General features: G+C 36.3%; 1 protein-coding gene and 1 long non-coding RNA gene across 2 annotated transcripts in view; one reads left to right on the plus strand and one right to left on the minus strand.

The window, feature by feature from the left end:
* LOC109613620 (uncharacterized) overlaps positions 1-19860 on the minus strand; it is a 65619-nt gene extending 45759 nt beyond the window's left edge. Inside the window, exon 1 of the long non-coding RNA XR_009343898.1 lies at positions 16244-19860. This is a non-coding gene — a long non-coding RNA (uncharacterized LOC109613620). The remainder of the gene's footprint in view (positions 1-16243) is intronic.
* Positions 1-23269, plus strand: part of LOC131805907 (uncharacterized) — a 496437-nt gene that overhangs the window by 294935 nt on the left and 178233 nt on the right. The gene's annotated exons all lie outside the window — the stretch shown is intronic.

Below are 23269 nucleotides of genomic sequence, written 5' to 3' on the forward strand. Positions count from 1 at the left end.
TTTGGGTTTAGGAAAGTTTGTGGAATGGAAGAAGCCACAGTGAGTGAGGCCAAATTTGATGTAATCATTATTTATAATATAAAAATAAAATGAAAAAACTCGCTGTTGTTGCAGCAGTTTTAACATACTCCGTTGTTTGTGTTCTAATTAAGCCAGCTCTTCCTCAATGTCTAGGTTTAGGAATTCTGCTACCTTTGTGGGGTGTAGCCAGAGATCCTCTGGACGGAGTTGGGTAGGTTTGCTGGACAAAAAAAAAAAGATGCAGCATATTGTGCGGGCCTGTATCGCATACTAGGCAGGCGTTCCGCACATCTTCGTCAATTCATGCCCAATACGAATTGACGCACCATCCTGAACGTAGTTGGTCCAAAACTACCCTGGATTGCCTAGGCAGTCGACGTTCTTTAGCTGCAATGGATGGGGGGTGGACTTGGAGGATGGCATTCATACTGTAATTATTAACTACCTCTGCGACTGCATCAGTATGAAAGCTATTCAGACCCGCTTGATAGGCTTCATGATCTAGGGGCTCTCTCTTATATCGCTGAAACTCTCTCTCTAGATCATGCAGGTCCTTCCTGATACGCCTGGGTGGGGGAGTTCTGTCCACCATATAGGTACTGCAACGAAAGCATACGATTATGCTGACGTAAGGGAAAAACCTTCGTCTCCTCATGTAAATGCTCCACAGGAGTCATGAGGAGGCACCCTGTTGCAGTTCTCAGGGCGGTATTATGGCAGGTCTGAATACTTTTCCACTGCGTTGCACTATCGTTTTATAAGAGGTCAACAAGGTTTCCTTATCAGCACCCCATGTGCTGCCGGCTATCGCCTTGAAGACCTTGTTCCTACTTTGCATTTTATCGCAGATAGCTGTGGCTTGCGCGGAAGAACTGAATAGCTTCCTCTGATACTGGGGAGGAGCCTCGAGGGTATTTGCTACTGGCGACAAAAGCGAAATTGGCCTGATTCGCATTTGCTGGCAGGCTTCAGTAGTCGGACCACCCTGCCCATTTTCCAGGCTTCGGGAACTATGTGGGTTACTAACGAGAAGTTAAGGACTTCGGATAAATACTCAATTCCCGGTGTATCCTGTTGCTTCAACATTACCATTGATATTCCGTTCGGGCCCAACGCTTTAGATGACATAGCGTTTCGGATGACATTCGCAACATAACCCATCGTAAACTGTGGATCAGTCTCTTAGGATCAGTCACCGTTACGTCGCTAAATGTGACTGCTGTCATATCATTCTTTTCCCAGGGTTCGACAGTGACTTTACCGTTACCCACAGTTTACCCAAATCACTCATTCAAATGGTCTAGCCACTTTTTCCGCGTATGCTCCTGTACCAACCTGTTGACTTCCACTGTCGGTTCACTAACTCTTGGATCAGTAGGTTTGGTACTTCGGGTATTCGACCAACAGTTATATAGCGAGCGGCTGCAGCTTTGATGATGTCCCGGAAAATCTTTTCCTCTACCCGAACATCAGAAGGGTCAGGCAGTTCTCTGAAGCGAAGTTTGGTGAACTCTCTAAACTCAGGCCAGTGGGCTTTCCCATGGTTTAGGAAAGTGCGGCATTCAGAGGTTATGAAATCGGGCGATCTGCTGATGAAGACGATTATCGTGAGATGATCTGAGCCAAGAGAAATGAAGGGTTGCCAAGTCACGTCATTTATCAGACCGGGTGACACAATGGTTAAATCTGGCGAACTGCGAAACTCTCCTCTTATTCGGGTGGGGCATTCTCGTTCAAAATGTGGAGCAGACAATCTGCTCTGCCAACGCTGATCCCCTCTGGTCATTGCCTAGGACGGAATGCCACAACTCATGTTCGGCATTAAAATCCCCTAGTAGCAGGCGGTTATTGCCATCCAAAAGTGGACTTATATTAGGCAAGTAACGCGGTTCACAGCTATTAACCGGCGGAATATACACATTAAGCACTTCTACCTAGCCAGTTCCACACTTGACTGCTACCCCCATACACTCCATGTACGGGTCACTAGAGACTAGCTCAAGCGAGATAGATCTGTATTGAACAGAATGGTGTAACAGGAACGCTAATCTCCCACTTCCACTTCTGGCTGTCGCTAACAAAGATCTTCGGTGCGTTGAATCTTTCATTGTTTGTCGTATGCAAGGTGAAATTGTCTGTTTTGACGCATTCCTCTGTGTCATTTAATTCGTTTCTTCACCTTAATACAACCCAAACAAAACATTTCCTGCCGAATAATCAAAAATATAAGGAATGCTTTCGAATACTTACATCGTGACACTTCTTTTTCATATTTTCTTGCGACGATTCCATTGAATGTGTTCAATTTTTTACTTTAAGAGATACAGTAGTTTTTCGATTAAATGAAAAGCTATTATAATGTCAGACCTGTTTGTTGAGTTGAAAAATTCGTAAACCGATTACAATTTACGAACCAATTAATTGGGGAACCCTTTAAATCATTGGGGAACCCTCTTTTTCTATATTATAGGCTTTTAGGGAGGGTATATTAAGTTCGTCATTCCGTTTGTAACTCATCGATATAATAATTTTAGACCTAACAAAGTAATATATTCTTGATCAGAGTAAAATTTTGTCTGTCCATCTGTCCGCCTGTCGTAATTACGATAGAGTCAAAACGAATTAAGACGGGAAGCTGAAATTTTGCACAGATCAGACGTTTGTGTGTGCTGGCAGGTCACGGTCGAAGATGGGCTAAATCGGTCCACGATATCGTATGGCCCCCATATAACGGTACCCCCCGATATTCGCCAATTTTCCCAGCGCTTCACTCGAACTAAAGAGTATCTACAAAATATTTTGTACAACTTCCATCTGCACGTCATCCTTCCCATTGTTTTTTAAATTATTGTTCACACATATACCTATAGATAGGTGAATTTCCTTTTTTCCACTGTTTCCACTTGAATATATTTTTGTTAAAGAGTTAATAGCTATAACCAGTTTTACCATGAAATTACAATATTGGACAGTTTATTTTTTTTTTCATTCATTTTTGTGCTTTAAAATGAGGAAAATGTCAAATGAAAACAACTTATTGCATATAATAATTAATGTAGTTTCACGAAGCTGTTCTATATTCTTATTGTACCATGTGTTGAACTTTTTTCAAAAGTACCACAAAGTTGAATAATATACGTAGGTAACAATAAATTTGAAATATAATATATGAAAAAACATGTACTTAAAAAGTCTTTAACAGCTTCATGTTCCACATTGTTCCATAAAAGTTGTAGTCCACTGAAGTAGAATTTTCTCAAAATTTTAGTACCTGAGGGATAAAATAGATAGTTGTGTGTAAACCCTACCGTAATACGACAACAATCCTACCTATATAACAAAAAACAAGTAAAAAAGCAGTAAGTTCGGCCGGGCCGAACTTTGAATACCCTCCACCATTTGGAACGAATTAGAAAATTTTCAAAAAAATAAAATCCAATAAAAATTCTTTTAAAATCTTTAAAATATCTAATATAGGAAGGTGCCGATATATGGGGGGATATACGATATTGTGGACCTATAAAGACAAATCTAAGTCTGCGTGTAAAGTACTCACAAGGAACTCCGTGTGTGGATTTTCAGACAATACGATTGGAAAATGTGGCTAAAATCATCAAAATACCGAATATCGCGGGGTACCGTTATATGGGAGCTATACGTTATCGTTAACCTATATAGAGAATTCTCTGTCGGTGGGTAAAGTGCTCACAAAGAACCCCTTGTGTACAAAATGTGGGTAAAATCATCAAAATACCGAATATCGGGGGATACCGTTACATGGGGGCTATACGATATCGTGGACCTATATAGATAATTCTCTGCCGAGGTATAAAGTACCCACAAGGAACTCCTTGTGTGGATTTTGAGACAATTCCGTTGAAAAATGTGGGTAAAATCATCAAAATACCGAATATCGGGGGGTACCATTATATGGGGGCTATACGATATTGTGGACCTATATAGGTAATTCTCTGCCGAGGTATAAAGTATCCACAAGGAACTCCTTGTGTGGATTTTCAAACAATTCCGTTGAAAAATGTGGGTAAAATCATCAAAATACCGAATATCGGGGGGTACCGTTACATGGGGGCTATACGATATCGTGGACCTATATGGACAATTCTCTGCCGAGGTATAAAGTACCCACAAGGAACTCCTTGTGTGGATTTTCAGACAATTCCGTTGAAAAATTCCACAACCTAATGTATTGCTACATACCTCTACTTACGCTATGAGAAAATTGACGTGCTTCTTTCCCACTTTACAGTACGATCATTGGGACTTCAAAGTGATATTTGCAAATAAAAGAAAATTAGTTTGCGTGTCAAAATTGGGTTTATCGAATTGGGTTGCGGACATTCAATGTAAATGAAATATTCCTGCAAACTTGGAACACAAGTTGGCAACCCTTGTTGTGTAAATGTCATTTTTCTTTGAGTTCCGCAATACAATTAAAAAAAAAAAAAAACAGAGAATAGAAGTTGGGAGTTTGAAGTGTCAAATTAATATCAAGCGAACAGTAATAACAGTAAAGTTATTGGAATATGGCTCCATCAAACAGACGAAGCTTAAAGAAGAAAAATATTTATTTTCAATGTATGCTGGCTATCGAAGAAAATGATCAAAGCATAGAGTGCGATGAGTGCGAAAGAGAGTATAATGATATATGTACTCCGCTAGATAAACGCCATTTTAAACGTCTGCTTGACAATGAGAATTAAGAATTTGTTTGTCATGTTTGTAACAACAAGAAGGGCAACAAAAAAATATTTCGGTCAAAGATGAGTTAGAGGACAGTAAGAGAAACTCAAGAAGCTGGATCAGCTTAGTGTTATGCATGAAACGATGCCATTCATGTCTCAGCAATATGATGACATTCTCAGAGGCGTAGCTGAGAATAACCGCAAATTGGAGCTGGTGCAAAAAGAAAATAAATTTACATTTGTAACAATAAATAGAAAATAAAGCACTCAAACAGGAAGTTACCGATTTAAAAAAAAATTCGTAAAATGTTTAAATGACCAAAGAGTGAAAAATGATTGCATTGTTACTGGTGTAAGGGAAATGAAAGATTTATCAGCAGCCGCCACCATTGTTAAGTTGTCCAAAGCTGCAGGTGTAGAAATTGAAGAAAAATCTATTTCTGAAATCTAAAAGAAATCTAGAAGTAGAAAAGAAAATGAAAAGAAAACCGTTGTTGTGAAGTTTGATTCACGGAAATCCAAGGAAGCACTCATGTCGATCAAACCAAAATTGAAAGACATGGAAGATACAAAGAATGTTTATGTAAACGATTTTCTCAACCGTGAATGTATGGAATTGTTTAATTATGCGAAGTCTTAGAAGAAAGTGGGATATAGGTCTGTTTACGTATCGTCTGGCAGAGTTTTCGTAAAGAAAAGTGACTTATCAAAAGCTAAGTTAATACGAGACAAGGATCATGTTGACAAACTATTTGAAGAAGAAGCTCCAACTTTTCAAGATCAAGGCATGTAGCTACTGGTGACGCTTCTGACAACAACTTTGAATCACCATGTTAAACTTTTTATATATATTTTTTATATATTTTGTATATTTTTTTGGGCTCATTATTTCTTTTCAATTTATTTTATTTCTTTGATCAACCAATATTTTAAACATTTTGAAGAATTTAATATAAAATTAAACAATTTTGGTGAATAGTTTAGTGTGATTTCATTAAATGCCAGAAGTATTTCATCAATTACAAAATTCGATATGTTTAAATGTCTTGTGCAACGTTTTCTGCATTTCCGATTGTTATTGCTATACAAGAAACATGGTTTTCGGATGATATTGTACCAATTTATTATGTTCCAGGGAACAATGTGGTACATTGTTGTATTCGTGATAACGTTACATTTTCTATACAGCAATGCAAAAGCCAGCATTATTTGGAATCTATTGTGGTACATCTTTCTGATATAAGAGTAAATAATAAACCATTGCACATTTGCAGTTTTTACAGGTCACCTAAATGCTGTGAAACTATCTGTTTGTCTTCTTGAAAAGTTACTTTCAAATCATGGACGTAACCCGTGTATTTTTGTAGGAGATGCCAACATTGATGTTTTAATGCAAAATTCTGCCGTAAATTTAAATATTCTGGTTTCTACATATGATTTTGAAAACTCTCATAACCTGGTCACTCGACCTTTGAGTAACAGATCTATTGATCACGTTTATGTAAATACACCGAATAATGTATGCACTGATTCTGTTGTGAATGAAATTTGTGATCATAATTTGATTTCCGTTTTGTTTGATCGGCGTTTTGTTCGGCGGAATTGTACTATCTAGGAACATTCTAGATGTAATTACTTCAAAGTACGATCCTATTTACAAAATCATTTATCTACAATAACTTTATCGAATAACCCATCAGTTGACACAAATTTTCTGATGTCGTGTATACAGAATGCTAACGACTTTGGTACCCTCAGATTTCGGAGAAGGGAAGATTTAAGGGAAAAATATCTCCTTGGGTTAACGGAAATTTGAGAAATCTTTTTCAGCTGAAAGAAAAATTATTAAAGAGAAGAAGAAAGAAACCTAATGATAGTTTGATTGCTCAGGATCTTAGAAGAATTAGCAAAGTAATGAAAAAGGTTTATAAGCAATCTCAAAACGCATATTATGAAACAAATTTAAGCGAGATTCATACCGATCCTAAGAGAACATGGCGCTATTTGAACGAAACTCTTGGAAGAAACACAAAGAATCAAATAAAGTTAAAAAATTCCTACACGTATACGTCTTTAAGTGATGCGGATACCGCTAACAAGATAAATATTTTTTTGGAGGCTGTTGAGAAGTTAAGGGAAAAAATATTATCTAACCTATATGATCATTGCAATTCGTTGCTCACTTTGACTGATTGTCAAAACGAATTTTCTCTTGCTTTGACGTCTGATGTCGAGGTTAATGAAATAATAATGTATATCAAACAAAGTAAAAGTTCTGGCCATGAAATATTGAAAATTCACAAGGTAATATCAATTCCAAAAGAAAAGTTTGTGATAATATTAATAAGTTTCGGCCAATTTCCGCTTTACCTCAGATAAATAAAATATTTGAAAGAATCTTATATGACAATCTCACTTCATATTTTAATGAAAACCACATGTTGTATGATTACCTGTTTGGGTTTAGGAAAGTTTGTGGAATGGAAGAAGCCACAGTGAGTGAGGCCAAATTTAATGTAATCATTATTTATAATATAAAAATAAAATGAAAAAACTCGCTGTTGTTGCAGCAGTGTTAACATACTCCGCTGTTTGTGTTCTAATTAAGCCAGCTCTTCCTCAGTGTCTAGGTTTAGGAATTCTGCTACCTTTGTGGGGTGTAGCCAGAGATCCTCTGGACGGAGTTGGGTAGGTTTGCTGGACAAAAAAAAAAAAGATGCAGCATATTGTGCGGGCCTGTATCGCATACTAGGCAGGCGTTCCGCACATCTTCGTCAATTCATGCCCAATACGAATTGACGCACCATCCTGAACGTAGTTGGGCCAAAACTACCCTGGATTGCCTAGGCAGTCGACGTTCTTTAGCTGCAATGGATGGGGGGTGGACTTGGAGGATGGCATTCATACTGTAATTATTAACTACCTCTGCGACTGCATCAGTATGAAAGCTATTCAGACCCGCTTGATAGGCTTCATGATCTAGGGGCTCTCTCTTATATCGCTGAAACTCTCTCTCTAGATCATGCAGGTCCTTCCTGACACGCCTGGGTGGGGGAGTTCTGTCCACCATATAGGTACTGCAACGAAAGCATACGATTATGCTGACGTAAGGGAAAAACCTTCGTCTCCTCATGTAAATGCTCCACAGGAGTCATGAGGAGGCACCCTGTTGCAGTTCTCAGGGCGGCATTATGGCAGGTCTGAATACTTTTCCACTACGTTGCACTATCGTTTTATAAGAGGTCAACAAGGTTTCCTTATCAGCACCCCATGTGCTGCCGGCTATCGCCTTGAAGACCTTGTTCCTACTTTGCATTTTATCGCAGATAGCTGTGGCTTGCGCGGAAGAACTGAATAGCTTCCTCTGATACTGGGGAGGAGCCTCGAGAGTATTTGCTACTGGCGACAAAAGCGAAATTGGCCTGATTCGCATTTGCTGGCAGGCTTCAGTAGTCGGACCACCCTGCCCATTTTCCAGGCTTCGGGAACTATGTGGGTTACTAACGAGAAGTTAAGGACTTCGGATAAATACTCAATTCCCGGTGTATCCTGTTGCTTCAACATTACCATTGATATTCCGTCCGGGCCCAACGCTTTAGATGACATAGCGTTTCGGATGACATTCGCAACATAACCCATCGTAAACTGTGGAGGTACATCCTCGGCGGGAAGATATCTTATATGACGTAGTACTCTTCACCTCGCCCTATCACTCTCGGGGTGCCCGACAAATTGGCGGCTAAAATGGCCAGCGCACCTCTTAGGATCAGTCACCGTTACGTCGCTAAATGTGACTGCTGTCATATCATCCTTTTTCCCAGGGTTCGACAGTGACTTTACCGTTACCCACAGTTTACCCAAATCACTCATTCAAATGGTCTAGCCACTTTTTCCGCGTATGCTCCTGTACCAACCTGTTGACTTCCACTGTCGGTTCACTAACTCTTGGATCAGTAGGTTTGGTACTTCGGGTATTCGACCAACAGTTATATAGCGAGCGGCTGCAGCTTTGATGATGTCCCGGAAAATCCTTTCCTCTACCCGAACATCAGAAGGGTTAGGCAGTTCTCTGAAGCGAAGTTTGGTGAACTCTCTAAACTCAGGTCAGTGGGCTTTCCCATGGTTTAGGAAAGTGCGGCATTCAGAGGTTATGAAATCGGGCGATCTGCTGATGAAGATGATTATCGTGAGATGATCTGAGCCAAGAGAAATGAAGGGTTGCCAAGTCACGTCATTTATCAGACCGGGTGACACAATGGTTAAATCTGGCGAACTGCGACACTCTCCTCTTATTCGGGTGGGGCATTCTCGTTCAAAATGTGGAGCAGACAATCTGCTCTGCCAACGCTGATCCCCTCTGGTCATTGCCTAGGACGGAATGCCACAACTCATGTTCGGCATTAAAATCCCCTAATACCAGGCGGTTATTGCCTTCCAAAAGTGGACTTATATTAGGCAAGTAACGCGGTTCACAGCTATTAACCGGCGGGATATACACATTAAGCACTCCTACCTAGCTAGTTCCACACGTGACTGCTACCCCCATACACTCCATGTATGGGTCACTAGAGACTAGCTCAAGCGAGATAGATCTGTATTGAACAGAATGGTGTAACAGGAACGCTAATCTCCCACTTCCACTTCTGGCTGTCGCAAACAAAGATCTTCGGTGCGTTGAATCTTTCATTGTTTGTCGTATGCAAGGTGAAATTGTCTGTTTTGACGCATTCCTATGTGTCATTTAATTCGTTTCTTCACCTTAATACATCCCAAACAAAACATTTCCTGCCGAATAATCAAAAATATAAGGAATGCTTTCGAACACTTACATCGTGACACTTCTTTTTCATATTTTCTTGCGACGATTCCATTGAATGTGTTCAATTTTTTACTTTAAGAGATACAGTAGTTTTTCGATTAAATGAAAAGTTACTATAATGTCAGACCTGTTTGTTGAGTTGAAAAATTCGTAAACCGATTACAATTTACAAACCAATTAATTGGGGAACCCTTTAAATCATTGGGGAACCCTCTTTTTCTATATTATAGGCTTTTAGGGAGGGTATATTAAGTTCGTCATTCCGTTTGTAACTCATCGATAAAATAATTTTAGACCTAACAAAGTAATATATTCTTGATCAGAGTAAAATTTTGTCTGTCCATCTGTCCGCCTGTCGTAATTACGCTAGAGTCAAAACGAATTTAGACGGGAAGCTGAAATTTTGCACAGATCAGACGTTTGTGTGTGCTGGCAGGTCAAGGTCGAAGATGGGCTAAATCGGTCCACGATATCGTATGGCCCCCATATAATGGTACCCCCCGATATTCGCCAATTTTCCCAGCGCTTCACTCGAACTAAAGAGTATCTACAAAATATTTTGTACAACTTCCTTCTGCACGTCATCCTTCCGATTGTTTTTTAAATTATTGTTCACACATATACCTATTGATAGGTGAATTTCCTTTTTTCCACTGTTTCCACTTGAATATATTTTTGTTAAAGAGTTTATATTCCGACGCCACGGAATTTTTGTCTTTTAGAAGAGAAATGTTGTATTTTTCAAAAGTCCTAGTTAAATAGATATAAGTAAAAATAATAGAATTAAAAAAAAAAAAAAAAAATACGAAGTAATTTTGGTACATAATGAATATACAATATAGTTACTTAATACGTTTTTAACAATCGTAACAGTGGCCCAATTCACACGAGAATAATTGTTCTGGTTTAACAAAGCAATTTGTAGGAATTTTCGTTGAGGAGAATCGTTTTTGGTTGGACTAAAACTTCATCCAGCTTCATCCCCGCATTTGCGCGCATTATAGCTATTAACCAGTTTTACCATGAAATTACAATATTGGACAGTTTATTTTATTTTCATTCATTTTTGTGCTTTAAAATGAGGAAAAATGTCAAATGAAAACAACTTATTGCATATAATAGTTAATGTAGTTTCACGAAGCTTTTCTATATTCTTATTGTACCATGTGTTGAACTTTTTTCAAAAGTACCACAAAGTTGAATAATATACGTAGGTAACAATAAATTTGAAATATAATATATGAAAAAACATGTACTTAAAAAGTCTTTAACAGCTTCATGTTCCACATTGTTCCATAAAAGTTGTAGTCCACTGAAGTAGAATTTTCTCAAAATTTTAGTACCTGAGGGATAAAATAGATAGTTGTGTGTAAACCCTACCGTAATACGACAACAATCCTACCTATATAACAAAAAACAAGTAAAAAAGCAGTAAGTTCGGCCGGGCCGAACTTTGAATACCCTCCACCATTTGGAACGAATTAGAAAATTTTCAAAAAAATAAAATCCAATAAAAATTCTTTTAAAATCTTTAAAATATCTAATATAGGAAGGTGCCGATATATGGGGGGATATACGATATTGTGGACCTATAAAGACACATCTATGTCTGCGTGTAAAGTACTCACAAGGAACTCCGTGTGTGGATTTTCAGACAATACGATTGGAAAATGTGGCTAAAATCATCAAAATACCGAATATCGCGGGGTACCGTTATATGGGAGCTATACGTTATCGTTAACCTATATAGAGAATTCTCTGTCGGTGGGTAAAGTGCTCACAAAGAACCCCTTGTGTACAAAATGTGGGTAAAATCATCAAAATACCGAATATCGGGGGATACCGTTACATGGGGGCTATACGATATCGTGGACCTATATAGATAATTCTCTGCCGAGGTATAAAGTACCCACAAGGAACTCCTTGTGTGGATTTTGAGACAATTCCGTTGAAAAATGTGGGTAAAATCATCAAAATACCGAATATCGGGGGGTACCGTTATATGGGGGCTATACGATATTGTGGACCTATAAAGATAATTCTCTGCCGAGGTATAAAGTACCCACAAGGAACTCCTTGTGTGGATTTTCAGACAATTCCGTTGAAAAATGTGGGTAAAATCATCAAAATACCGAATATCGGGGGTACCGTTACATGGGGGCTATACGATATCGTGGACCTATATGGACAATTCTCTGCCGAGGTATAAAGTACCCACAAGGAACTCCTTGTGTGGATTTTCAGACAATTCCGTTGAAAAATGTGGATAAAATCATCAAAATACCGAATATCGGGGGGTACCGTTATATGGGGGACATACGATATCGTGGACCGATATAGCCCATCTTCGAACTTGACCTGCCTGCAGGCAAAAGAGAGATCTGTGCAAAATTTTAGCTTCCTATCTTAATTCGGACAGGGCTAAATCGTCTTAGAATTTTACGCTGATCAAGAATATATATACTTTGTTGGGTCTAAAATGATTATTTCGATGAGTTACAAACGGAATGACGAACTTAATATACCCTCCATACCTTTTTGGTGGAGGGTATAAAAAAAAACAATGAACGGAATAGGGTTTCCAAAAATTTTTGGTAAGTGTTTTACAATATTCAGAGTTTAATTAATTTTTATTTCAATGCTATTATAACGGTTTAAAATAATTATAATATTATAATATAAGATTATAATTTTTATCCATAAATATTTTTTATACAATCACACAAATGTTAGCTTGGATTGAATGTATGTATAGTGATCCGTCTTGCATTTATTAATACATATATGTTATTGTTACCAAGAAATTCATATTATAACATTATTTTTCTGTGTTTTATATATTAAATAATATCCGTATTTTGAGGTACGTTTGGTATTGTACGTTCGTAATGGGAACTATAGTATGTAACAGAAAATTATCTATGCGTATCCACGTCTTCGTATATCCACCATATGACAGTACCTCACTATATTTGGTATTTTTAGGATTTGAGCGACATTTTTCACGGGATATTTTTTGACAATTTGAATTGGTAGAGGGTATCGCTCCGGTCTGCTACTGCTGCCTTTTTACTTGTTTTTACACATGAATATTGTTCAAAAAATCATCAAAATACCGAATATACAGAGTTACCGTTATGTTGAGGCTATGTGAAGATGTGGTCCTGCACAGACAATTTTCTGTCATAGACTGTAGTATCCATTACGAACTTCAAATAAAAAATTTGAAACAATTCCGGTGAAGAGTTTCGCTAAAATCATCAAAATACCGAATATGGGGAGGTACCGTTATATCGGGGCTATACGGAGACGTGGACCTGCACACACAATTTTCTTTCATAGGCTGTAGTAACCATTACGAAATTCAAATACCAAAATTTCGGTGAATAATGTCGCCAAAATCATTAAAATATTGAGTATGGGGAGTTACCGTTATATGGGGCCTAACGAAGACGTGAACCTGCACAGACAATTTTCGGTCTTAGGCTGTACTATCCATTACAAACTTCAAATACCAAATTTGAAACAATATCAGTGATTAATGTCGCTAAAATCATCAAAATACCGAATATCGGGAGGCACCGTAGCACAGTGGTCGCTGTTTTAATTGTTCCCCCCCTGAATCCTCCTTCTAAGATTCTAATTTAACTTTCAGATTTTGTATGTTATGCCCAATATACTGAAATGACTCCGCTGCAATTTTGCCAGTCTTATGGTGCTAGTGACATAGAATATGTTTTTGTTGTTTGGGATTGATAAATATGTAATTGAGGGGTGTTCAATATTGTTACAAGAATTGTCTTCTGGGTATTATATTAATGTCGAAAAATTTAAGGCCTTTGCACTGGAAACTGCTAAAGAATTAACATATAGATATCCATGGCACTATCTTCCACCCACAGTTCATTACAAATTTGTCATTGTATCGATAGAAGAATTATAGGAGGAGGCCGTGGAGTTTAGAAAAAAAAAGATATAAAAAAGTTTCGACAAAATCATACCCGAAAAATTTTCGTGTTTCAACAAACACAGATCTTATTAACCGTCTTCTTCTCTGACCCTTTTATGACGGGACAGCGAACGTTACCAAACAATAAAAAATCTATATTATTAAAAACTGCATTTGATTTACTTAAATAACACTGAAATTTATATATATCCATTAGTAACTTTGTTGAATTTTACATTGTATTGTTATTTTATTGTGTTTACAAAATATAATCAAATTTGGAATTGATTTGTATAAAAAATACTTCTATATTTGGAGGTGCCTTTACAGGGGGACTCTATCCGAAGGCGAGCCGTTCCGAATAATTTCCTGTAAAATTATTTTGTAACTCTTTAGAACGAAAAATGTCAAATTACAGAACAATTTGGTGTACAAATGTGACAAATGGGCTAATAACCCTTATTCGGGAGATTCGTTGTAAAGGGACCATGCCAAAACATGCACCGACCATATCCATCTTGTCACATTCTTTATTTATTGATATCAGTACTGAAAGTATTTTTGGCCGCTGTTCCCATACAACCTCGACCACTGTGCGTTGTATGGGGGCTATACAGGAGCGATTGCTGATATATTGACCAATTGTGACATTTTTCTTACTGTAATTGAGTTGCTTAGTTATATAACGTATTACATTACGACCATTGGAACTTCAATGGGATAAATAAAATAAATAAATAAAAGAAAATTAGTTTGCGTGTCAAAATTGGGATTATCCAATTGGATTTCGGACATTCAATGTATTCATGCAAACTTGAATCACGCTGCCTACGAATATGATTCTGTAATTGCCTACAAATATCTTCGGTGCGTTGAATCTTTCATTGTTTGTCGAATGCCTACATTGCGAGGTGAAATTGTCTGTTTTGTCGCATTCCTCTGTGTCATTCAATTCGTTTCTTCGCTTTAATACAATTCAAACAAAACATTTCCTGCCGAATAATCAAAAATATAGGGGATGCTTTCAAATACTTACATCGTGACACTTCTTTTTGATATTTTCTTGCGATGCTTCCATTGAACACGTTGAATGTGTTCAATTTTTTACTTTAAGAAATACAGTAGTTTTTCGATTAAATGAAAAGCTACTATAATGTCAGACCTGTTTGTTAAGTTAAAAAATTTGTTAAACCGATTACAATTTACAAACCGAGTAAATCAATGGGAACCCTCTTTTTCTATATTGTAGGCTTTTAAAAGTGGCACAAATGCCCTCGCTCAATTCATACTTATTGTTTTTATTTCCTCCACCATACCATTAAGTTCGTCATTCCGTTTGTAACTCATCGGTATAATAATTTTAGACCTAACACAGTATATATATTCTTGATCAGAGTAAAATTCTGTCCGTCCATCTGTCCGCCTGTCGTAATTACGCTAGATTCAAAACAAATTATCATACTTTTGCTGGCAGGTCAAGTTCGAAGATTGGCTATATCGGTCCACGATATCGTATGACCGCCATATAACGGTACCACCCGATATTCGCTGGTTTGATGATTTTAGGCACATTTTCCAATGGAATTGTGTGAAATTCAACACAAGGAGTTCCTTTTGGGTACTTTGCAGTCTGTAAGAGGATTGCTTATATAGGCCCACGATATCGTGTATACCCCATATAACCATACCTCCCGATATTCGGTATTTTAATGATTGTAGCTAAAACTTTATTGGAATTGTCTGAAAATTCTTACAAGGAGTTCCATCCGAGTAGGTTACTCCCTGTAAGAGAATTGTATATATAGGTCCACGATATCGTATATCCACATATAACGATATCTCCCGATATTCGGTATTTTGATGGTTTTAGCGACATTTTTGACCAGAATTGTTTCAAATGTCGTATTTTAAGTTTGAAGCTCGTAATGAGTAGTACAAGTACTACAACTATGCAGAAATTGTCTATGCTGGTCCACGTCATCGTATAGCCCACATATAACGGTGCTTCCCTTTATCCGATATTTTGATGATATTAGCAATATTAATCACCGAAATTGTTCCAATATGATTATATTAGCAACTTATTAAACGGAATTGTTTCAAATTTCTTAGTGAAGTTCGGATACCACAGCATATGACACAAAGATCAATTATGCAGGTCCACGTCTTCGTATATCCCCCATTTCAGATCAAGATCCTTCAAAATTTTCAAGATTCTTCAAAATGGTGGAGGGTATTTAAAGTTCGGCCCGACCGAATTTAGCTGCTTTTTCACTTGTTTAAAATTATTATTATATTATAAATATTATTATTGTTATGTCATAGAGAAATGAAAATATAGACAAAGGAATGCTGTCATTGCTGAACATCCTACAGTTTTTGTTATTTTTAACGTTTAATAATTATTGGACTTCAATATTCTCCCTCAAACTCCTGAAACGATATAGACAACATCTGCTGATCCTTTTTTTTTGAAGATAAACGGTGAGTGCTTTCCATTATCTATATCTCCATTTGTCTATGTTATTAACACCATTTGTCCTTCTCTATATATTCACGATGATGAATCAATTGAAGTTGAATCAATGATTGGTGCAGATGGGGTGTTTGAAAATTACGTACCATTACATTGTCATTTTGGTAACGTTTTTCTTTGTTTGTATTCCTTGCCTACCTGCGTCGTAATTTCATATTTTTGAAAAGCTAATAATTCTCAAATAATTTACCAAAAGCAGAATTGGTGAAACTCACTCCTATTTTTCAGCAATCCGAACCACTGAATGTAATTGTTGTTTGAAATTGCAGCAGCAACAAGCCCCAGATTGTCATTAAATTTAGTGTGGCAATTTTCGTGACAGAACCAGCGTCGTATCATTATTTCTTCAGATTTTATTTTAGAATTTTTGTTTAAATGTAATGGAACAATATATAATTTGAAAACAGGTAACATTTAATTGCGTTGGAAACAGCGTAATGCACAATTGGAGCGAACGATGAATGTCGCCCTACGCGGCAAAATGAGCCGCGTAAATTCGGCGTATGAAACACAATACCGACGAAATTATAAAACAGCTGATGAAGTTGTTTACTTTTTGCTCATTTGTTGACTACAATGAATCAGAGAATTGTAAAGTTTTTTAAATTTGTTGAAATAATTAACATTATATATATTATAGTAAAAGCTTATCTGCTTGTGCGAAAACGTTTACGGAGAAGATGGTGGGTACGGCCAGTGAACATTAAAAGAAACACCGAAGGATTCCAGAGAATGGCTTTTACGGAGCTAAAATTAAGAGATGAAGAGCGCTTCTTTAAAGCTACAAGATTTGCTTAACCACGATTGCAAAGATTTTCAAACAGAAAGCCAATTGATGAGGAAATCACTGATATCCATCTTCACTCAGGCGCAAGTACACAAATAAATAAATTTATTATGTTTTTTTATACGAGTAACAGATAGTAGAGTGACCATAACAAATATTAAAGTAAAAAGTAACTTTATTTACTAAAACACATAAGATTCGCACAAGTATGGCCACCTTGTACCGTTCGCCGGCGTATGAAATAGAAATAAAACAATTGAGTTCGCGATGCAAACAAATTAGTCAATCCAGGAACCATACAGCATCAATAGAAGCAAAGTTATCAGGTTCAAGCCAGTGAATAGGTGGGATCAACGAAGTACTTGTGTATGAACAGGTGGTTAAACAGCAACAAGAAAACGGAATGCAAGAATAACAAAACGGAATAATGACTGGCAGGGACACTAGGAATACATCAGATATAGAGATTGCTAGATGTCGTATGGATTTATCAAAATAGCGACTTAGACATACTAGATAAAAAGAATTTAATCAATTACCAAATAATTTAAAATGTGTAATGTCTTTTTCGATATTTAAAAACGTGTAAAACAGTTTCTTTTACAAAATGTTGGAATACTTCTTGAATAAACGAATATTTGTTACTTCTTTATATAATAATTTCTTATTTAAAGTTAAATTAATGTTAAAATAATGAATATGTTTGTTCCCATTTAGAATCTCTAAAACAAACTAATTCTTGTATTTATATAAAATATGTACAAAAATAATAATACTCAAAAGATTGGAATGTTGAAGAGGACGTTCTGGAAATCTCTAAAATAAAAAGATAGAAAGGAAAAGAACAAAATTGCGAAAAATAATGATATTAGAATCATAGTGACGCGAAACGTTTAGTTACGGGGCGAATCTGGAAAAACGTACTATAAAGTGTACAAAAAGTACTAAATGGTACTATACTTGAGTAAGTGTTGAAATAAATTTTGCTTCTAGGGCAGCTACGGCATAGACAAATGAAAATAAATATATAATATTTTCATTTGTCTTTGCTTCAGTATTCTCGCTCATAGAGATGTCGTACATAGTCAAATGAAAATATAGACAGCGAAACGTTAGTTTTGTCCTTTTATCCAGGTGACTCTCATCATGTTTTGCATAGTCAACATGCTGATTTAGGCGTTCAACCCACTCGACTTCAAAAACATATTTCATCGTTTTTCAAGAATTTCACTTGATTACCCGAATTGTTCGATGTCATCACTCACTTTTCACATTTTTTTTATTACGGAACAATTTTCCACCGACAAAAATTCCACAGTTTATGATATTTTTAACATTTAAGATTAAGTCACTTTTATATTTTCACCCAAACCCATGAAACGACATAGGCGAAACCTACAGATTCGTCTATATATTCATTAGCCTACGCGAAGGTCGAAATAATAATCAAGAAACATAGACTAATGAAAATATAGGCGAAGAAATTATATCACTGCTTTTTATCGAAAAAAAATCGGTGTCACCCAAACCTAAAATACCTTTTAATATCGTTCACCATTTTAAAATAAAAGTAACTCATTTAAAACGTTGACATCGAATGGAGAATGCCGTTAAAGTTTTTAAGTTTAATAATCTATTATTATCTCAATTTAATGAATATTAAGATTGAAGTTAAACATTCCGCTAGTCTTTGCAATATTACGCCGTGTTGCAAATTTTACGTTAAAGTTAGTTATTTAGTTATTTATAGCACCACCGTGCTATGCCTCGAGAAGGAACTGATCGTATTATAAAACTAATGGAACAACAATTTTTTTTCTAAATTTTTTTATGCGAGTTCATAGAGCACGATCGTGCAATGTATCGAAAAGGAACCGATCGTATCAAAGAACAGAAAGTATCTGCTCGTAGAGCAAGATCGTGCAATGCCTCGATGAGGTCTTGATCTTCTGATTGCTAAACTCGTCGAGTACACTGATATCTCTTGTATGAACTCCATGGACCTTCTAAGGCGGATTTTTGTTGAATTTTCTCCGAAAGAGGTTCTACTTCATCCGTTTTGAATACCACAAACTTCATTTGAGGATCAGCGAAGCCATCCAATCATTGTTCCGTATCCATTGTCGCAATCATCATTTAAAAATTTTCAACTCGTATGAAAAAGTCAGAATGACCACAAAACCGTAGCTCGTTTTGAACTATATATGTTCGCGACTCTAACGCGGCCATGAAACTAAGTATTTTCCAAATTTTTATCAAAAAAGTAGAGAGGAGAGGTAGACTACACTAAACATCGACTATAATTAACTCCGTTGCAAAGGAAGTCAAATAGCTGTCGGATGAAAGTGCCGTTTTCAATATTAAAAAGTGAGAAGCTCACATTAGGTTATCACTGTGAGAACTATAGAAATAACAATAGAAGTAATTGTAGATGCGTAGCATCTGCATTGAGATTTGGAATTTAAAGCATGCCAGACGAACATTACGAAATGCCACTTTGAAAATGAAGTACCAACGGCCGTATAGGCAAGTTTTTGTGTGTAAGCGTAAACTTCGAAACAATGTCATGGTCATCACCACAGATTTTGTTATTTCAATGCCATTACCGCTCAATAAGTCCCTGAACTTAGGACAGGAAAGGTCGCTATTGAACACCTCGATGTCACAGGGTGGCAAATTTAAGCTGTGACCGGAGTTTCCATTTCCACAGTATGTGAAAGATGAATTTTAAGACATTTCAGATCGATGCGAAACATTCGATATGGTCTCGGTATCCTAGGAACGAGGTATTAAAGAGTAGTACACCTAGCTTTCTGTAAATGGACGCTAAGGCATTTAAAAAACATATGTAGGCGAGATCGTATTTGATGTCGGCGGCTGAAATGAGGTCCTTATTATTTTTATTTTATCATCAAATAGATAATCGAGGTACTTTTCAGTTTGGAATTTAACTTTATCCAGTAGTGTTCAACTCCTCGTAATATTAGGATGTAAACATCGAACATCGTTGATAACCGGAGTTGGTTTCACATTTTACCAACGCATCCGCAAATCCAAAGGAGTGAGTGACATTTATTGTATATTCTGACATGTAATGTCTTATTTGGATTACAAATGCAGTAGCAGAAGACAAAACTGCAAATACCTTCAAAAAATTGTAGCTCAATTTGCGGAAAATTCGTAAAATATTTCGAATACGACACGTAATGGCAGGAAAAGTAGTATATACTTTATGACAATACACTAATTGTATAATTGTCGTGGACTATTTGCGATATCAATTATAGTTTAACGTGATTAAACCACAAGAAATAAATAATATTATAAATTAATTAAAGAAAATTTCCCTCAGTTCATATAACATTTTGAAAAAAATTTACAGAGTAACGTAAAATAGACGTAAACTGTGGCAATTTATCTCTATATCGACTTTCTTTCACTGGATCGAAGAAATATTTGACTTGCATTTACAAATTTTTGAAGTTTGTGTTTGTACAAACATTAAAGTCCAGAATAATAGTGGATGTTAAGCTACAGCTCCTACAGCTACTGAACATGTTTTTTAATACGAAAACTATTTATTGTGAGAATGAGAAGTCGCATAAATAATACATTATTACAAGTATATTGAAGAATCAAATATATCAAAATATTGACATTTTTACTGCTCCAACCTTACACAGTACATCAAATGGTCAGGTGGGGCGATTGCACAGTACACTGGTTGAATATCGCGGTGTCCAAAACTTATCCTAAACTTAACATCGAGGAAATTGTCCTATTAGCCACAATTGAAAACAATAAATCAATTCATTCTATAACGGTTTTGATATCCGTTAGCGTCTTTCAATCAACGGAAGTCGATAAAAGAATACTAGCGCGCCATATATCAGCGCAGCATAACCAATAATAAAGACAGAATTAACAGAGAGTTTTCTATAAGTGAAAAAGTTCTCGTTAAAAACAATAGAAGGTTAGGCAACGCGCTTGCCCCAATATAAGATGTCCTTTCTTGCTGTTGTATTTTTACCGACACCAACGGATCGATAAATAGATTGCTCAAATTCGAAGTACATTCCCGTAACTAGAGGTGAACTTGTTATTTGGAAAACCTATGGACACATGAAGTAGGTTACAAAACTGACTTGTATGAGGGATAAGACGGCTACGCTAATTTTTCCGTTCGGTTCTTTTACCCAAGTGACGAGATCGTAAGTTCAATGTAATTCTTTAGTTCCTCTTCTATTTAGCTTACGATCTCGTCACTTGAGTAAAAAAAGTTTTTTTTTATAATTGTGGGCTGAATGATTTAAGAATAGCCAAAGTTTATTACTTTTTAAATCCCATTAGCACCTCAGCTTGTGCATTCGAGTTCTCATAAGTCCCCCTAACATTGCCGGTCTGTTTGTCCGCCAAAATGTGGACTTGAGGGGGTACTATTTCATGGAGAAAATTCTAAAAATTGTAGATATGTTGAAATTTTTGTGTAAGATTTTCACCCCCCAAATACATATTTTTAGGCAAATACTTTGAAATATGGTAAAATCAGGAGGTACCTTTATATGGGCACTACTGCGAAACATTCTTCACCCCTTATAATCCAAGATTACAAATAGAGTAAATAAGTAAAAATAGTTTTATCCACCTCATAATTGAGGGCAGACTGATTTCAGAAAAGTCAAATGTAATTACTATTTTACACCCATTACCGTAAGATGGAAATTAATTTTATTTGTCATTTAAATTTTAAGTTGGAGACCCCATAAAGTCCATATTTTTCATCATAGTATAATTCAATGGCGATTCAACAAATACTTGCTATTTTCTTATATTTGTAATTTGTTCATATTTTCACAATTTATTTCATATAGATGTACATCCTAAATCTACGTTCCCAACCAATATTCTATTGGGGGTTAAAAATTCAATAGAATACAAAATTGTGGCAAATATCTGTATGATAATTCCTTACCCAAGGGTAGCATAAATACAATTTTTAGCCAAATCAATTGATGAATGTGGTCAAGATCAATATGGGCCCTACTCCGAAAATTTTATGCGAAGAGGTTTTCTACCCCCTTAGAAACAAAGATGCCAAATAAGGGCCAAAAATAGAAGAAAGGGGCGAAGACCCCAAAAATAGCTTAAATCGTACGATGTTATATAAATATGAAATTGGGTTGTACCCTTATTCGTGAGTTGTGAAGTCGAAGTCGATATCACGACCTGCAATAGTGATTTAAGGTATCTTGAATGTTCGGGAAGAATTTCTGGAAGGATAGAAATCATTTTCTTACTTAAAGTACCATTCGCTCTACTATTTTGCACCCTTTATATTTGATATTTTACTGATTGTACTCCCAAAAAATTTTGAATTTTGAGCTTTCATTCACAAGAAAGAAGTAGGTCCATGCTTTGTAATGAGCCCCATTAGGTTTTTTTTTCGGTTTTTTTTGTTTGTTTAAATGTGTGCGCATCATCCAGCTGAAGCATGATGTAGGCCCTGGAGTTGAAAGAAGTTGAAACATTGTATTTCGCACTTATTTCATTTTTTGGTGAAAAATTGTATATAGTGAAAAATTATTTTGTTGTTGCAAAATGGTCAGGCTTTATCCCTTTTATTGTTGTTTTTATAAAAACAACGTTTGATTATTAGTGGAGAACGATGGTAATGTTTACCAGGGGGTAAGGCAGGGAATATCTAGGTCTCGGAAAGAGCCACCAATCCTCATCAGTTCCCTTGTTTTTTGTCTGGGATATTCTCCTCAGAAGTTATTTTAAAAATAACTTCTATGACAAAAAACATTTTTTACCCAAGTGACGAGATCGTAAGCTCAATAGAAGAGGAACCAAAGAATTAAATAAAACTAAAATTCTTTTGGAGAGTCTTCTAAATCTTACAACCGCACTTATAAACATTTACATCTTTCTCCAATTGTTATGCTTTCGTTCAACCTGAACGAAGTAACATAACCATGTGAGTTGGTTTTGTCTGTTACAACAAAAACCCCTTCGTCGACCGTGCCTTGTCTATTAATAGAACAGTGTGGCTTGTTTGTTCGGGATACCGTAGTATTTTGTTGTGCAAAATGGTCAGGCTTTATCCCTTTTATTGTTGTTTTTATAAAAACAACGTTTGTTTATTAGTGGAGAACGATGGTAATTTTTACCAGGGGGTAAGGCAGGGAATACCTAGGTTTCGGAAAGAGCCACCAATCCTCATCAGTTCCCTTGTTTTTTGTCTGGGACATTCTCCCCAGAAGTTATTTTAAAAATAACTTCTATGACAAAAAACATTTTTTACCCAAGTGACGAGATCGTAAGCTCAATAGAAGAGGAACCAAAGAATTAAATAAAACTAAAATTCTTTTGGAGAGTCTTCTAAATCTTACAACCGCACTTATAAACATTTACATCTTTCTCCACTTGTTATGCTTTCGTTCAACCTGAACGA

Source organism: Musca domestica, unplaced genomic scaffold (assembly GCF_030504385.1).
Source record: "Musca domestica strain aabys unplaced genomic scaffold, Musca_domestica.polishedcontigs.V.1.1 11, whole genome shotgun sequence".
NCBI classification, from domain to species: domain Eukaryota; kingdom Metazoa; phylum Arthropoda; class Insecta; order Diptera; family Muscidae; genus Musca; species Musca domestica.